An 18,089-nucleotide genomic window follows, 5' to 3' on the forward strand; every position below is an offset into this window, starting at 1 on the left:
GCGCTGACATATTCTTTTAGCCAAATCAGTCCTTAAACATAGAGAATAGCTGTCGTTTCGCACAAATTTCAAAATTCTTATGACACAGTTTCTCAACTATTCCCAAACTCAAATCCCCACGAATGAGCTCAATGCCAAATCGCAGAGGAAAGACCCATCGTGAACCCATCCCCTCAAAACCATCGACTGAGCAATTGACAAATTGTTTGTTTTAGTTATTGTTAAAAGAGTTTAACTATGTAGTAAACTACTTTTTGTCAAACTGTGCAATTTTCTCATGATGTAAAAAAGAGATAGTGAAAAGGTTATTTTGTTTCCCAATTTTTTAAGGGATTAGATGCCTGTGGAGATACCATTATGTTTGACGAAGCATTGAGAGAATTTCATTGTGTTCCAGTGGGCATTTGAAGTCTACTTTTCTTACATCTATATATACTATCTTTTATAGAGAGAGAACCACTTGTTGCACGACTTCTCAACTTCCAAGATAGAGGTTGAATGCTCTAGAGTGGATTTGCTATGAAATTGCTAGTGGTTTTGTGAGATATGCTATCAGATTATGGGGTTCGTGGATTAGGGATTTGGGAATAGGTTCAATTTGGGTGAAATGGTGTCTTAAAAAATCTGGAATTTGTGTTTTGATTTTTGGACAAAATAACACTGTTTGGATATGCCAGCTATTCTCTATGTTTTAAGTGAAATAACAGTAGTTTAATGGTTGATTTGGCAGGAAAAAAAAATACTCCATCTATCCCAGTTTATTTGTCCTCTATTCCATTTTAGGATGTTCCAAAATATCGTCTTGTTTCTAAAAATAAAAGTCATTAATTTACTAATATTCTTATTATACCCCTACTTTATTTTCAAAACTATTTGAAAAGAAAACTAACAAATATTTAAAAAAATCAATCTAATTGGGGCACCTTTTTAGTTGCCTCATTAAGAATAACTCTTTAAAAAAAAAAAAATTTAAAACCGATAAATTTATTTAAGGGTAGTTTTGGAAACTTATACATTTTCATAAAGCAGACAAAACAATAAATAATGCTTTCTTAAAAAGTTTAACTTTTCAAATAGAACAAACAAATTGGAACGGAAGGAGTACAAGTCAATAGGATGACATGTCTTAGCACCCAAAACTGACCGAGGGTGTTTTTTGTCAACGGAATCAAACTTCATGATATAAAATCAAAATTTTCAAATTTTAGAGTATAAAATTCAAATAAACTCAAACTTTAGGGGCGTATTTTGCAACTTAGCCTAAAATTTATGTAGCAAAGGTTTTATTATTTATTATATATTGAGTTAGATATACATAAGGTGATAAGCTTTATAATATATTATATATGGAAACATTTACTCCATGAGTACATATGTATAGCTACATTTTTTTTATAATTATATAATTATCATTTGAATTTATATTTTCAAATGTGAAACTTAGCTTTGTTTCAAAAATTAAGTTGGTCTAGATGGTCCAGAAAAAAAAAAAAATATATATATATATATATATATATATATATAATAAAAAACCTTTGAGAAATTTAGATAAAAGGACTGAAAGAAAATTGAGAGACAAAAAATGATATGTTGTGTCATGTGTGTGCTCTTCTCTATTTGCCATCTTTCTAGGGCTTCCATCAGTAACGCCCTAGAACTTGGAATGTGGAAATCCTGTACTGACTCTAGTAGCCAGCCACTACAATGATAAGATGGTGTTTCAAGAAATCCCAAAGAGACTTTGGTAGCCTTTGCAAGGCCAAGAATATATTCCAAGGCAATTGAGAACATGTGGAAGAGTTCATAAAATAAGCCGAGAAAGATTTGGGTGTGAGTATCAAGATCTAATTTATTCATCAGCTAAGACAATTGTGATTACAAATAATAATGACCATGGAGCAAAAGGATATTGATATAGTTTATACGCGGCAATATTGATGTGGCAATAAGGAATATAACTACCTCAATATTGATTTTAACCTCTAGGTATAATTTTTTTGACAAATAAAGGGTATTGTTTTTCTTTTTCTTTTTTTTGAGAGTGAAATAAAGGGTATTGTTAATACTTTCATAACAATGTAATAGTAAATTCATAAAAACTACTTATATGATGTAATAATTGTGATATATCACTTTTATAATGTGTTAATTTAATAAATTCAACAAATCACATTATTTATGTTATTATATATAAAAAGGGGATGAATAAAGAAAAAATAATAATAAGTGTGATGTGTTAGCTTTTATAAGATTTCATTTTTAGCCTTTACTCACATACTGCAGACTCCTGTTGAAGAAGTTCCCCAACTTGCAAGTTGTGCACAAGTATAAGGTAGCAATCCGAGGCGCGGATGCTTTGGTTAGACTTGGCAGCTCTAGTGTCGACCCCGTTATTTTGTTTTCTCATCCACCGCCTGTGGTGGACCAACTATGTACCTTTGATAAAAAAAAAAAAAGAAAAAAAAGAAAGGGACCTTTTGTATAAAAAAAAAAAAAAAAGGACCTTTTGTAATAGACTTATTTAATTTCAATAAAAGCTATCCTCTTTTCAAATATATATATATATATATATATATTTCTTATATAATAATGAAAGAAATTACTTCTTATATGTATTAGAGACACAATACTAAATTCATACAAATTAATTTTTTCATCCACTCATTTTTCTTCTTAACCAAACAAAGTAAATTATATTTATTTTTCATCCTTCTACTTTTCCATCCTCTATACCAAACACACATGATAAAAACTAAAATATTTTTTATTCTTCCCTTTCCTATTTCCTATCATTTTCCATCGGTGAGGCTTTTAGTCCTTAAATTAAATGCCTATGTGGACATACCACAAGTGAGTAGCTGTCCACATGATTCAATTGAATATGTGGACACACCATTTGCAAGCTATGTCATTGTCTCCTTGTCTTATTCATCCAAGGTAGCAAGCAACAACTACACATCTTCGTAATTAAAGTTCATAGGCTTCTCAATTGTGCATGACCGATTAATTTTTAGGGTGAAATACAATTAACACCTTTGAGGTTTGGGCTAATGCCAGTAAGGTCTAAAAATTTTCAAAACTAACCAACTTAGTCCCTAGACCCAATTAGAACCTAAACTATTACTCATTATTCTTCTATATCTCACAATGATTATGGACAGAGTTGGCTAGTTTTAAAAGTTTTGGACTTAACTGGCATTAACCCAAGTCTTATAAGTGTTAATTGTATTTTACCCTAACTTTTATTAGTATTAGATTTTGTCTCATAACAGTTGCGGCTCTAGAAATTTTTATTTAAAATGGTCATTAAGAAACTTAAATCATACAAAATCTAATGAAAATAGAACTTGAATATATCGACATAACTACACACAAAAATGCATGAAATTTTACAGTTTCTTTTTACTAACAAACTGAAAAAGCAAAAATGAACTCATGAGAGATAAAATGGGAATTAAGAATGTTGACAGGACTAGAACTAGGATTCCCAGTTTTTTTGGGGGGGGGGGGGGGGGAGCTTAATATAAGTTCATTAAATTTCATAATGTCCATGAACATCTTATTCCCATATTTGTGGACAAAATATATGATCATGTTGCAATGAACTACTTATTTCATCAATAGCAATTCTTCAAACTGTTGTTCGATAATTTTCAGAAAATAGGATATCAGTAATGATTTCTAATTTATTTTATTTTCTTTCAAAAAATCAAATATTGTAGTCGATTTTTCCATTATCTACAAATCATATAAAAAGTCATATAAATTATAACAATTTATTTTACATCTAGATAACATTCAAATAATTTCTTGACTTGAAAAGTCATGAGATTTTATCCATTGTAAAAATCTATGCTTATTTTATTTTTGATTGGAACTAATGAAGTAACTCAAAATTAATTAAATAAATAGTAGAATGAGTACTCTTCATGTGTTATTTAGACATACCTTACAAATTTGTTCACACACACACACACACATATATATATTGGACGAGTACACCTTTTATCATTAGTTACTTCTTTTGAACCAAAAGTTGACACATTTATACTCCATCTAGCACTATAGCAAATGCATGCCACACAACACAACACAACTATTTTATTTTATTTATTTCGATGAAAACAATAGTCACAAGTTCACACACTAATACACTATCAGTTTCTAGCATTTATTAGATAAAATTTGGTAGAGGGTGTGCCTCACAACTTCACACAACACATCTGAGAGAGAGAGAGAGAGAGAGAGAGAGAGAGAGAGAGAGAGAGAGAGAGAGAGAGAGAGAGAGAGAGAGAGAGAGAGAGAGAGAGAGAGAGAGAGAGAGAGAGAGAGAGACTGCGACTGTTAAAGCCAAGGAAGCCAAGGAAAGCAAATCTATCGATGCCACTGAGGAGAATTCACAGTCACAATATCTCTTGTGGTATTGTTTTCTAGGGGGAAAAAATTGAAATTAAGCATTGTTTTTATCAAATGGGTTCAATGAGTTAAGAATCTGATTGATTAAGGGTTTTTATTTTTTTTTTTAAATTAGCTTTTTGTAGAATATTTTGTTCATTTGTTGTTATTTGGCATAATATTCTTGTTGTTTGGGCTATATTTGTTATTATTTGGGCTGAATTTTTGTAATAGGGCACAACAAATTGTCACAATATTTTTCACGACAAATGAGGTGTTAAGTCCCTTATAAGCTAAATAAAATATTAGACTAAACTTAGCATAATTAAAAACAAGGATATTGTAAAATTATTGTGATATTTTGTTGTATCTATAGAATTTCTATCATTTTTATTGTTATTATTTGTGCTTTCTTTTTTTTTTTTTTTTTTTTTTTGTTTAAAGTGGTAATGATTAAGTTTGGATGCCAAGATAATTTTTGTTAAATCAAAATTTCTGAGGTTTTCAAGCCAAAGAGTTCAATATTTTATTTGAGATGAGGGGAGAATAGAGAGAACCAAGAAAACAAAAAGAGACCCTGAAAGATGAGAGAGAGAGAGAACTAGAGAAATTAAAGGTAAAAAAAAAATGATTATTTAATTAAAATGAAGTGTAAAATGGATAGGGGTTTGGCTTATCACTTTTTTAACTGGACATGTCTTTTTGTTTTAAATATATAATGACAAGTGATAGTGAGTTTTAATCTCCACATTTTATTTAGTTAATGGATAATGTGGCAATTTTTCATTAAAATAAAATGAAATTTCAATTAAAAAAAATACTAAAAAATAAGCCAAACTCAATGGATAGTCTAATGTAGTTGTTTTTGTAAAAGTAATTGTGTAAAAAAAAAAAAAAAAAACAGAAAAATTTAGACAAAGAAAGATGCTACATCTAAAATATTTTTACAACAAATTACAAGTGGTTAGTTGTTATTGTTTCAAATTTGAACCTAACACTAAGATTATTTTTTTACCTCAACAATAACAACCAATAACAACCTGTCACTTAGGATTTGTTGTAAAAAAGTTGTGAAAATATTGTGGGCATATCATTTCTCATAGACAAATGATGTGAATGCGATTGCATTGCTCTGGTATTCCCACGTATCCATGTTATAAGGCTTTTTACGGACTGATGTCACCTGGATGACATCATCTGAATGACATCACCATAATGAATGTTGTCTTTTCATTTAATCATTCAACAACCACTACAAAAGAGTCAATGCGAACTCGCTGGTTCTGCTGTTGGATCTTGGATCTTTTTCCAATTCGTACGACGAAGCATTGAAACCAACGGCCAACTACACATTTTCATAGGGGTGTGCAAAAAACCAACGAACCAAAAAAACCGCTTTAAACCAATCAAACCGGTGCAAAAATTTCAGTTCGGTTCAGTTTCGGTTTTATTATATAAAAAACCGAAAATTTCGGTTCGATTTTCGATTGCAGATTTGAATGCACTGAACCGACCGAACCGAACCGAAATATATTATTATATTATATTTTATACTAAATATATAATATAAAGTTTGTAAACATGGGCTTGGCCTTGCCAATATTACTCAAGCCCACTACCCATTAGATAAGTTAGATTAACTAACTAAAATTAAACAATTTAAACTAATTAAGTTAAACAAAACTAATTGAAAATAAAGAAAATAAAAACCCTACCTTTACCCTACCTACCCCACTTTCATTTACACAGCATCTCCCTCACACCTCCATCACTCTCTCTCACAGACTCACACAAAGCTTCCATCACTCCCTCTCATACACACACCAGCCTCCATCAGTTGACATCTGCCACTGGCCTCCACACTCCGGCCTCTACACGCCGGCATCCACAGCTACTCCACATACCCCACAGCCCACACGTATTCACTGTCACACCTCACAGCCTCCACTCCACACAAATCTACCTCTGCTGCCCCCTCCACATGCCGGCCTTCACACGCCGGCCTCCCCACGTGGCTTGATCTTTTCATTCTCACGGTGACCACCTCTATTTTTAATTTCTTGATAACCCTCTCTCTTTTTTGTATTTTGGGTTTTGTTTAAAGTTTAATATTAAATCAATGCTATTTCCATGAATTTGTGATTGTGATTTTGAGTTGATATTTTCTTATTGAAAAATCGATAACCCCATGTGATGTTGAGTTGTTTTTTTTTCTTTTTGTGACTGTGAGTCTGTGATGTGGATTGAAACCGAAAACCGACTGAAACCAACCGAAACCGATGGTTTTTCAACTATTTCGGTCCGTTTCAGTTGGGAATTTCACAAACCAAAAATTTATGTTTTAGTTGGCCAGATAAAAAAAAAAAACCGACCGAACCAAACCGATTACAGCCCTACATTTTCACAATTAACTTCGTCACCCTTCCAACCATACAAATTAATGGTCTGTTTAGATTGAGAAAGAAGAAGAGGAGTAGACTAAAGTAAAGTAAATTTAGCTCAGAAAGCATCTATACATGTTACAAAAAGTCTTGCAAAATGTTTTAGTGATGAGTATCAATTACTCCTTTTTTTTTTTTGGGTAACTTACAAATTTTCACTTTAAACTACTTAATTTTACACTTAACCTCCTGAATTATTAAAATGCACCTTCTAAACTATTAAAATGCACAATTAGTTCTCAAATTTTAACTTCTCTCCAAATTTAGAGGGAGAGGAGAATAGAAGGTAGTAGAAGGGAGGAGAGTAGTGGAGAGAAAAGTAGAGGAGAATGGTTGTTCTTCACCTCGTTTGGATGTTTTCAAAATTAAGTAAGGGGGAGAGAAATAATTAGTCTTTTCATAGTTTGCAATTTTATTAATATGGTAAGGGTAAATTTGGTAATTCATTTGGTCAAGTATTTTTATGCTTTACTCTCTCTCCAAATCTCTCCAATTTTTGGGGAAATTAAAAACGAGGAGTTAGAAGTAATTAGAACCCCTCCAAATCCCCCCCCCCCCCCCCTCTCCGCCCTTAAAAAACATTCAAATAAGGTAATTTAACTTACTCTCCCCCTTTCTATTCCCCCTCCATCCAAACAAGCTATTAGTATTAAGTATGAAAGAATTAAGTATTAAAGACTAATTTACCTCTTTCTTTAGTGTTCCAAAGTTTTCGAATTAGAGTATTGATAGTGCGTTTTGATAGTTCAAAGAGTAAGGTGTAAAATGCACTATAATTTATGGTGGAAAAGTATAATTTCCTCCTCTTGTGGTTTTTTTTTTTTTTTTTTTTTTGGCATATGTCCTTAGAACTTGTTTGTTAATATCTAGGAAATAATCCTTTTTGTTAAATATGCAATAATAATTCTCGTCAATTCCAGTTAGTTCAACTGGTAAAGTTTTTTATGGTTGAATAAGAGATATAAAAGAAGAGCTCTCAAGATTGCAAGAGGATCTTGAGAACATGATGGAAGAGAAGTTACAATCTCTTGATTCAATGGAACTTGAAGAACAAATCAAGTTCCAAGAATCTACTGCTGTTGTTGCAAGTCAGGACGTTGATTTTTGTGTCAAAGTGGATGATATCCATGTACATTCTGCCCTTGAAGTTCAGTCTAAAGAACCAACAAAAAAGGTGATGATGATCTTCCAAGAATCAATTCTTGATGCACCAATGGAGACTTCCATTCAAGAGTCTATGATTCAAGAATTGGCAATTCAAGTGTCAGTGATCCAAGAATCCAAGATGCAAGTGCCAATAATTTTAATAGTTCTAGAATCAAATAAGGTCTTGAGGATACAAGAACATTTCAAGATTCAAAGAACCAATGAAACCTTGAAGATTGAAGAACTATTGAAGGCTTAAGAATTCGAGCAAAGTTTGAAGATCTACGAAGAAGAAACCTTCATGTGCATGGGACCACTTGTCAAAGAGAAATGCATGAATATGGTGATCAAAATGTCACTAAGGTATTGGTCCATTTGAAGATCTCCTTTAATGAAGGTGTCATTTCACAACACCACCTTGTGGGTAAGGTGTTTTCAAAGGGAGGGAAATGTTAGGAATATAAAATAATTGTTGTAATCTCTTCAATTAGGTAGTTAGCTAATTGGTTGAGATTAGAATTAGGATGAGTTAGTTAGGATTTGAGTACATGTAGCTCATTTAACACATGACTTAATTCATAAAACACATGTTGAATTAACTAACCAATAATCTTGAGCCATGTGAGCCAATGACATTAAAGCTAGTCTCTTATAAATACATGATTGTAATTCAACATTAAATATCATTGAAGAATAAACCAATATCTTAGTGCATTAGTGCATCTTTCTCTCTTAATCTCTTTATGGAGGGTGATTATCTTGAATTAAGTCAATTTTTCCACCATTCCTATCAATTCCCCTACAATTCCTATTCATCCCCATTAGGAACCACTAGGTTCCTATTCATTCCCGTCAAACTTTCACACACAATGTTAGTCTATAAATACCACCTTCTACTGTTCACTTCTCATCAACTCAAAAACTCATCAATTTCAATCAAGCCTTCTCCTCCTCCTTTTCAATCTTTCATTTCAAAACTTTCAAATTCTTAAGTCATCATGGGTGATTTCACTTATGAGAATAACCTCGTCCCAAAGTTTCCATCTCAGGTCATTAGGAATGCTGAAATCATTGAAGGAAATGGAGGCCCTAGAACCATCAAGAAGACCATCTATGCCGAAGGTAATTAGCTTCATTTCTTATCTCCAACATATCATTTGTTTACAAATTTAAAAAGTACTAAATCTATTACTTTGATCTTTCACTCTTAAAAATAGTAATTGTAACCCCGAGGTATTTAAAAGTAAAGCAGTTTTTACTTATTTTTGGCTATCACAGTATCATTTATAATGTACATATTGTATAGAAGAGGTAACATATTTTTTTTCCTATATTTTTCAGGCATCGGCCCAATGAACCATACAAAGCAGATTTCTGATGAATGTCTCATATAACCCCATCATCACTACGAGTGCAATTACAGCGTTGTTGGGGGTGATCCTAACAACGACACAGTTAGGAATGTCTCATATAATTCCAAAATAGTTACAACCCTTGATGGAGGATACAGCAGTAGCACCTCCAGCTACAGCAGTTACTCCTCAACCTCGACGGGCAAGCGTCAAGTCAATGCCGAAGGCACAGGACGCATCAAGGCTATTAAGAACCACCCTCATCCTCATGCCTACAACTAATCCCTTATATGCGTGTGTGTGGATTTATGTTTTTCCCTACAATAAGGACTGAAAACGTTGTGTTTCATTCTGTTTTATCTATTCCCCTAATGCCTTGGGTTTGCTAATAAATGAACTAGCGGTTGTGATCCTCCGCTTTCTCAGTTTGTTGTGAATAACCGATGTATGCGTGGTGCATTCTGGAATATTTTATAAGAAATTATCTTATAGACGTTTTATAATATTTATTATGCGTTATTATAGTTAAAAATTCATCTTTAATTATATTTCATGTCATTAGAAAAAGAAGAAATGAAAAAAAGGAGGAAGAAATGAAAATTAAGATTATGAAATAGATAAAAGTAGTACACAAAACAATTTACAGCCAGCAGCACAACCTTCATAGAGATCTTTATGAAACTTTTAAAAATAAAGTTTAATTACAAAATTGGTTGTAACTTAAGACTACAATTTTACTTAATAAAATAAATATTACTACGTATTTTAAAAATCTAACCGATAAATTGCATGTTCTGATACTCTTAATACACATATTAAATTTTGTATCAATCGGATATTATATACTGTATAATCTATAAGCTTATATTTTATATATAATTTTAAACTATAAAAATTAGCAATTTAAACAATTTATTGATGACATAATTATTGATCTTTAATTTTCTAGAAATTTTGTAAGCATAAAGGATATAAGAAGAAGATGTAATCCAATGGTAGAATTCTCAAAATTCACCTCCAATAAGAAGATATTAAGTAAGGTTGTAATTTTAGACTACAACTAAAATTAAAACGTTATGTGAAGCGTAACAGTAGAATACATGTCTAATTTACAAACTTTCTTTTGACTTGTGAACATAACACAAAAAATATCCACGCTCCAATAGGTGTTATCAGTTGAGTGAATAGGGATGGCTTTAGGTGAGTGGCTCTGTCAAATTAGATGATGAAGTGAGTGTGTTTCTGGCTCTCAATTTTTTGGGTTTGGTGAAGGTTTATGAGTAGGTTCTATGTCAGAATTTTCTGAAGCTAAGTGATCATTCTTTGAATAGTGAAAATTTTTCCTTTATACATCTCGATCTAAACCTTTATTTTAACTAAATAAAAAGAACATTAAGCTCTCAAGTTCAAGATGAGCTAATGTGATGTGGATTTTAATCTCGAAATCATTGACAGAATTTCCAAAACACGTAAACTGATCAATTTGCTCTCGGACATTAATTTGCTAAAAAATGGGAGGTGTCGAGTGTTCCCCCACATTAGTGGAACTCATTGGAACCAGGGGCGGCACTTAAGCAAATTCAAGGGTTCAAATGAACCCCCTGACTTCAAAATAAAAAGCTATATATATATATATATATATATATTGTTAACTTGATACTTTAATTTTTTTTTTTTTTTTTTTTTGCACACTCTGACTTAAATTTTGCACATCTTTATTACAAGTATTTTTTATTTTAAGAATAAAGAGTAAGTTCTTTTTTGAGAAACCGAATAAAGAGTAAGTGTTTGTAAATTGTAAGTGTAATTTTTTTTTATTATAAATATATATTATATGTGTATGAGTGTGTTTAATATTAATTGTGTACATTACTTTTTGTTATAATATAACGTATTTGTGTAAATTATGATGTGTGTGAATATTTGCTTGTACAAAATAAATATAATATAACTTTATATAATTTAATAATTAAGAAATAGAGAGGGTTTTTTTTTTTTTTTAGATGTGTGTGTATTGTTATCATATTATAATAATTTTTTGTAATAAAGTAGTAAAATTCAAGAAAACAATTGCAAAGTTAATGATTGTTCAAACATTACCACCACACATCCTTAGTGCAATGGTCACTAGGTGTAGGGAGAAAGGGCCGAGATTCAAGTCTCCAAGAGAGAATTTTGCACACATATACACTTAGATTAGGCTGTATAATTTATGTATGAATAAGTGTGATTGTGTGCATTAATAATTAATATGAAGCCAATGAGTTGAAATTAGTCATTTAGTCTAAAATATTTTTATGAAAACAAAGTCAAATAGATAATAACAACTGTATAAAGATAAAAATGTTAGACAAACTTAACAAAATAAAATGATCATAGACTCATAGCTACCCACATTAGCAATAGATATTCATAATGAACTATCATGTAACATTCAAAATTTGAAAACTTGTAAAATAAAATTTTAAAACTTCATTTATTATTATTATTATTATTATTATTATTTCGATAATTCAATATATTCAAGTTTTCTTTTTATTAAAATTTTGTAGTGACCCCCCTAAACAAAATTCCTGGAACCGCCACTGACTGGAACATTTTTTTTTTTTTCTCTGAAAAAAACTCATTGGAACTTATAAAAGAAAGTGAACAATAATGGTGAAAAAAAGAAAAGAAAAAAAAAAAAAAAAGACAACTTATGTCATGAAGAGAGATTAAATATTAATCACTCAAAATAGCTCATAGGATGGAAAGGAATTTAGAACCCACTTCATTGGCAAAATGAGAAGTTGTGATATATATATATATATATATATATATATATATATATATATATAAATAAAGAGGATTAGAAAGTTAATTATCACTATCTAAATTATCCAAAAATACTCCTAATCTAATTAGATAATCTTTATTCCTAAAAAATAAGGTTAAAATCGTAATTCGATAAAATTAAAAAACAAAAAAACTATTAGATAAATTTCCTATAACTTCCTATTAGAGTTTTTAAGTGGAGTTTGTGGTGTACCTTTATGCTAGAACTCATTTCTCTTTCCTTTGTGTGTATTTGTTTCTCAAAAACTCCCACTAGAATCTTAGACATGCCTTGTTTGGTAGATTAGTTAAACAACATATTTTCAGTTTTTAAACAATATTACACATATTTCCACACATTTTTTCACTCACAGGTATTTCAAAAAACTATAAACAACATTACTCAAACTTCTCTACCAAACGGGTCCTGAGTTCCTCACCTATTTCTAAAAGGCAAACAAACCTCCAATCCCGCATATTGCACTAGAGTCATGTACATAACACTAGAGTCATGTACATAACATATATATATTAAAAAAAATAAAAAGATAAATTACTAATTACATTTGTAAAATTTGAGAGTATTTGAATTTTATACATTGAAATTTCAAATTTTAAAATTTTACCCTCTAAAATTTGAGAGTGTTTAGATTTTACACCTTAACATTTCAAAATTTGAATTTTACCCCCTAAAATTAGTTTGGAAGTGTTTGAAATTTACACCTTAAAGTTCTAAAGATTAATTGGTTATAGAACCCGCTAATCGGAATGGACGCGCAAGCGAGGAAAAAGGCAGTGTTTCGGGCGAAATTGAACGCAAAAAAGAAAGAGAAGCGCATAGATTCTCCTCTCGTAAGGTTAGCATCAATCAGATTTTTGAGTATTCGAATAATTTTTATATTATTCTTCTTTTTTTCTGAAACCAACATTGGAATTCTCATTATGACATTCGGGTCATTCTCTCAAATTGGAGCAAACATTGTAGTTGTTGTTTTTTTTTTTTGAGTTTGTGACATCATTTTTGAAATCCGAATCTCATTGGGATGCCCACCAAGTTTCTCGTAAACATCATGAGGTGATTTTTTACCATCGACATGTAAATATATCACAGGCTCTTGTTTATATGATCACTCATAAAAACATTAGATTACAAACAAATAACATGTATATACACAGGCTGATATGCTTAGATGTAGCTTCATTATGAATTATAATCTTCCATAATTTGCGGAGTGTTCGGCTCTAAGGTTTTTTCCCACCTTTTTGGTGTGGAAAGTGCAATGACGATGTTTGTGAGAGTTACTCTGTGCTTATTTGGCCTGTATTCAGAAATTTCCATGTAAGAGAAGGGACCGTCTGATGTTGGTTTCCTATTCTTACCTAGTTAAAGTGAATAAGAGGAAACCATATAACACAGTCTTTATGAATGGTGGAGGGTGCAATGCTTTATGATGTACTTGTAAAGGTATTCGAAAGTGGTTAAGGTCTCCCTTATGGTTAATGTATGTTTTTCAGTAAGGATTTCAATTTTTTTTTTTTTTTTTTATAATTAATTTAGAGTTTTACCAAATGACTCGATCCGATGCTGACAAGCCCCCACTGAGCCACTCTTTATCACTCTCTTATGAAATTTACTGAGAGTATATCACCTACTGCAATTAATTGTATCCAAGTCTCTCATAATTGGGGGAAATCTGGGCATTTTGATAAAAAAATTAGAACAGAAAAAGAATTCTTGGATATCAGTTTTTTTATTGACGTGAGCCTTTGGATTTTTTGTTATGTTTATCTTCCTAATTTTTCTGTTTATTTGCTGGTTTCTATTATCATGTTTTTATTGATTTAGTGGCAAATGCTCAAAAACTAAAAGAGTATTTTGGATTTTTGTAGTATTTGACATCGGCACCAAGATATAGGGTAGGAATACCAACACTGAGCCAATTGTAATTCAATCAGTTTAGTACGGTTGGTTCTCTAGTTTTTGCTTTCTGTTTTGGGATTTCTCATTTTGAGCCAAGTTTTCAATTGTTGTATCACAAAGAAAACTATCAAGGCTAATTGGATGCCTATGCTGAGACAGGCAATAAATACTATCAAGGCTAATGCAGGTGGGCTAACCCGGGTTAACAATGTGAAAGCTGAGCCCCATAAGGAGTTGATTAAACCTAAATCTGTACATTCTACAGAGTCACATAGCGTTAAAACTGAACGCTCAACAGAACTTCCCAAAAATCAGTCATCATCAATGCTTCCTCCAAATTTTTTCTTTTAATCATAATAACTATCATTTGTCATTATTGTTTTTATTTAGTTCAATCAAGTCCTTGAGAAAGTCAAAAGGTTATAATCAAGTCCTTCTAGTCAAATCTATTTAAGAACCATGACTTAAATTGCACTGGGATATTTTTCACCGGTGTGTCATTTTTAATAGAAAGAAGGTTTATTTTTTACTCTGTTGATTAGCCAAAAAAGTCAGCAATTTCTGTAATGGTCTCTAAACAGATGGGGATGGAAGGAGTTAATTGGAATTTGATTTTTTAGCTGTTGAAATTACACTTTCCATTCATGGTTTGGATCAAGTTTGAGTAGTCAAGCTGTGGTTTAATATGCTCAACTCACTTGAGGTCTAATTGTATTTGCTTTTGGTTTGGAAGTTTAATCTATTCAGATTTTAATGAGTTTGCTATTGTATTTTCTGGTACTTCTTTTAAAGGTCTTTGATTTTGCACATACAAATTTTAACAATTTGGGCCTGAAAAAACATTAAAGGATGTGATCTCAGGTGGGTAATGTGCAACTTTTTATACATTGGCTGGCAACTCAAACTTGACACAAACCATAGGTTGGTAAAATGTAATTAACCCTTTTGAATATCATAGAGAGCTGGTTGAAACTTTTTAATTTAGGGACCAAAATAGGCATTTATTTATTTATTCCCTTAGTTTAATTTGATTGTGAATTGTGATTATTTACTGATAGGAAGGGATTCTATTTACTTATTAACGTACTATTAGGAAAGGATTCGCTCAAGTCAGTGGAGACTGATTTATACAAAAAGACTGGGCTTTCTGCTCTACCAGAGGAGAGTTCAAACTTGTTGAGTGAAATAGATAGACTGCCTAATGGTAATTCTGGAAAGGCAATAAATATCCAGATTGCTGGGGAGCGTACATCAACATCAGAAGAGATTGCTGGTTCTAAAATGAATTAAGCAAAGGGAGCTCTACCTGAAGGCTTCTTTGATAACAAGGATGCTGACTGGCGTGCACGTGGCATAAAGCCTGTTAAGCCAGACATCAAGTAAGTTCCTACATTTTTGTTATCTCTGTATCTTCATGCTCTCTTCTATTCAAGTCAAATGCTAATATAATTGTAATTTTTCCCTTTGTTTTATTTTATCTGCTCTAAATATTGGTTCTCTATCAAATTGCGACAGGGTTTGCAGAGTAGTTTTAAGAAAAGTCCTGTAATGCAAAGAGGTCTTTTCAGTGGTTGCCTTTGATGTTATTTTGGGGAAATAATTACTTGGGGGCCTTACTTGGGAAATAATTACTTGCGACAGGCCCTTTCCTTTTTTGCCTTTTCTTGGCCTTTAACTAGAATGGCTGATAAATATCATCATTGTCTTGATGGGCTCTGCTGCTTGGATGACTTAAATTGGTGGCTAATATTGCAAGGTTGTGTCTTGGTTAGTAGCTGTTGATCAAGGATTTTATGTAAATAGTTTGATCAAATATATTTTAGAACATATGTAAATCACCATCTGAACATCCATATAAAATTCCATAGTGAATTATAAATACATAGACTTGCTGGAGTACAAATTAGGCAGTTCACCTCCTGTTTATGAGATCTTCTATGATTAAATCTTATACAATGCTGCTGCAGACCACAAATAGAAGAATTGGTCTTTCAGTTGTATGGTTCTCCAATATCTATAGTAGCGTTGATATCGAAAATATTCTTAATTTGATATCAAACCTGGCTCCAATATCTAATGTGCATATTGTGTTGCCTACCCATCTAGTAAATCACAAAATTAGACCCAATTCTTAAAGTTAATTTTTGCGATAGGCTTAACAAATGGGCTACCACAGGAAAGAAGACCCATTTGTTTGAGGTCTGACTATTGCGGTATTTGTAGGTTGGTGCTATATTATTTTAAATCTCACGGAGGTTTCTCCAATTCATCAATAAATTTAGAGCTGAATATGTTGTGGTCTGTTTGTCTGTGGCAAAGTTTCAAATGCAACAAATTTTTTTCTATTACTTCATATTTTTTCTTTAATGACATGGAACACACCAAAACATTGAAAATTTGTTTGGTTGTGGTTAGAGATGAGTACAAGGAATTCGAAAAGTTGATTCAAGAGGACTTGCAGGTGGTGGATGACCGTTTTGAGGAAGAGGAGGTGAGGGTTAAAATATAATCGAACTGTTCACTTCTACATTCTATTTTTCCATGTTATCTATCCACACTAGAAACTTAAAATTGTTTTCCTGTTGATTCAGTTGTAACTGCAGATTGATGCTGCTGAAACGATTGAAGAGCATCTGAGGGTGTTGCCAAGGAGTCCAGTCATGAAGAATCATCCAGTGACGACGACAGTGATGAGAATTTTGCAGTTGATTGGAGAGCCCAACACTTGTGAACGTGCTTTGCAGATGTTTTGGTATCTATGAAGGTATGATCTTAAAATGTAAACCAGAAAATGTGATGTCTCGACTGACCAATACTGGAATCCACCATACCTAACATTGTTTGGTTTGCCAAAGGATAAAGCTCTTTAAAAAAAAAAAGCAAAAAAGGCTTCACACTGTGTTGGGTAGCCCTGGAGTACATGCATTTCAGAGAAGTGACAGTCCATGTCAGGGAGCATAAGAATGAACTTTGTACGCCTATATTTTGGCCTTACAGCTATGATTCTGTATAGATATTTTTAGACTTATAGTTTACATCGTCATGAATTATATTTGCCAACACAAAACCTAACCAAATTATAAATTTGTAACTACAGTAAATATAGTAGCCCACTATATTTAGTTATTTACCATTAACGGATAATATGAGTTTTTTTTTTTTTTGATAAATCAGATGGAAGGCCCAATTTTTATAAAAAGCAAATAAAATTCTTAATAATTAAAAGATGGATAAAGTTTGATTATAACCAATAACTATAACTCCCACTAAAAACATTAACACAGATATATATTTTGAAAATCTAATCATTGAATTGTATGTTCTTTATATTCTTAATATGTATGTCAAATTTCACATAAATCGAACAAGGCTGTGCTATGTATGATTCAGGGTGATCATAGGACCATCCTAATATTGGAATTTTTTTTTTAATACCTTAAAAAAATGAATTTTAAATTAATATGGGTTGTTGATCACGACCTTAGAAAAAAATGCATATTTTCCAATAGCTAGTTGGTTAGTGTTTGCTTTAGTTATTAGCTAAATTTATTGGATTTATGTGATACATCTTGTATATACATATATGCACTAAAATAATGTTGTAATACTTTATTGAACATGATTAATGTAACGGTTTAATACCTAAATTGAATATTTTGAATAAACTTATAGTTTACCCTTTATTCTTTTGTTAGCACTATTGACAAAATTCTTATAAGGAAATAACTTCTATTGCAAAATTCATCTTCTAAGCAAATTCGTATGCACTTGAATAATCTTCTTTCAAATCCTAAACTATGAGAAAAGGTCTCATATTTTCATCCTAATGATATGGAGAAAATAAATAGAGTATATTTACAAAGATGTTCTTGTCAATCTCTTAACCATGATTTCCCTAAAAAAGAAAATAGTGGAGCATTGCATTGATTTAATCCTGATTAGTTTAAAGAATACAAAATATTGGTTGGAACATATCATAAAAAAGTTTGATGCTTTTTGTTTATATTGTTACTTATTTAG

General features: G+C 31.5%; 1 protein-coding gene and 1 pseudogene across 2 annotated transcripts in view; one reads left to right on the forward strand and one right to left on the reverse strand.

Moving 5' to 3' along the window:
- Window positions 1–18,089, reverse strand: part of LOC126689388 (G-type lectin S-receptor-like serine/threonine-protein kinase LECRK3) — a 95,620-nt gene that overhangs the window by 20,729 nt on the left and 56,802 nt on the right. The window lies entirely within an intron of this gene.
- On the forward strand, window positions 12,892–17,058 carry LOC126689393 (protein ABA AND ROS SENSITIVE 1-like; annotated as a pseudogene).

Source organism: Quercus robur, chromosome 6 (genome assembly GCF_932294415.1).
Source record: "Quercus robur chromosome 6, dhQueRobu3.1, whole genome shotgun sequence".
Classification (NCBI taxonomy): domain Eukaryota; kingdom Viridiplantae; phylum Streptophyta; class Magnoliopsida; order Fagales; family Fagaceae; genus Quercus; species Quercus robur.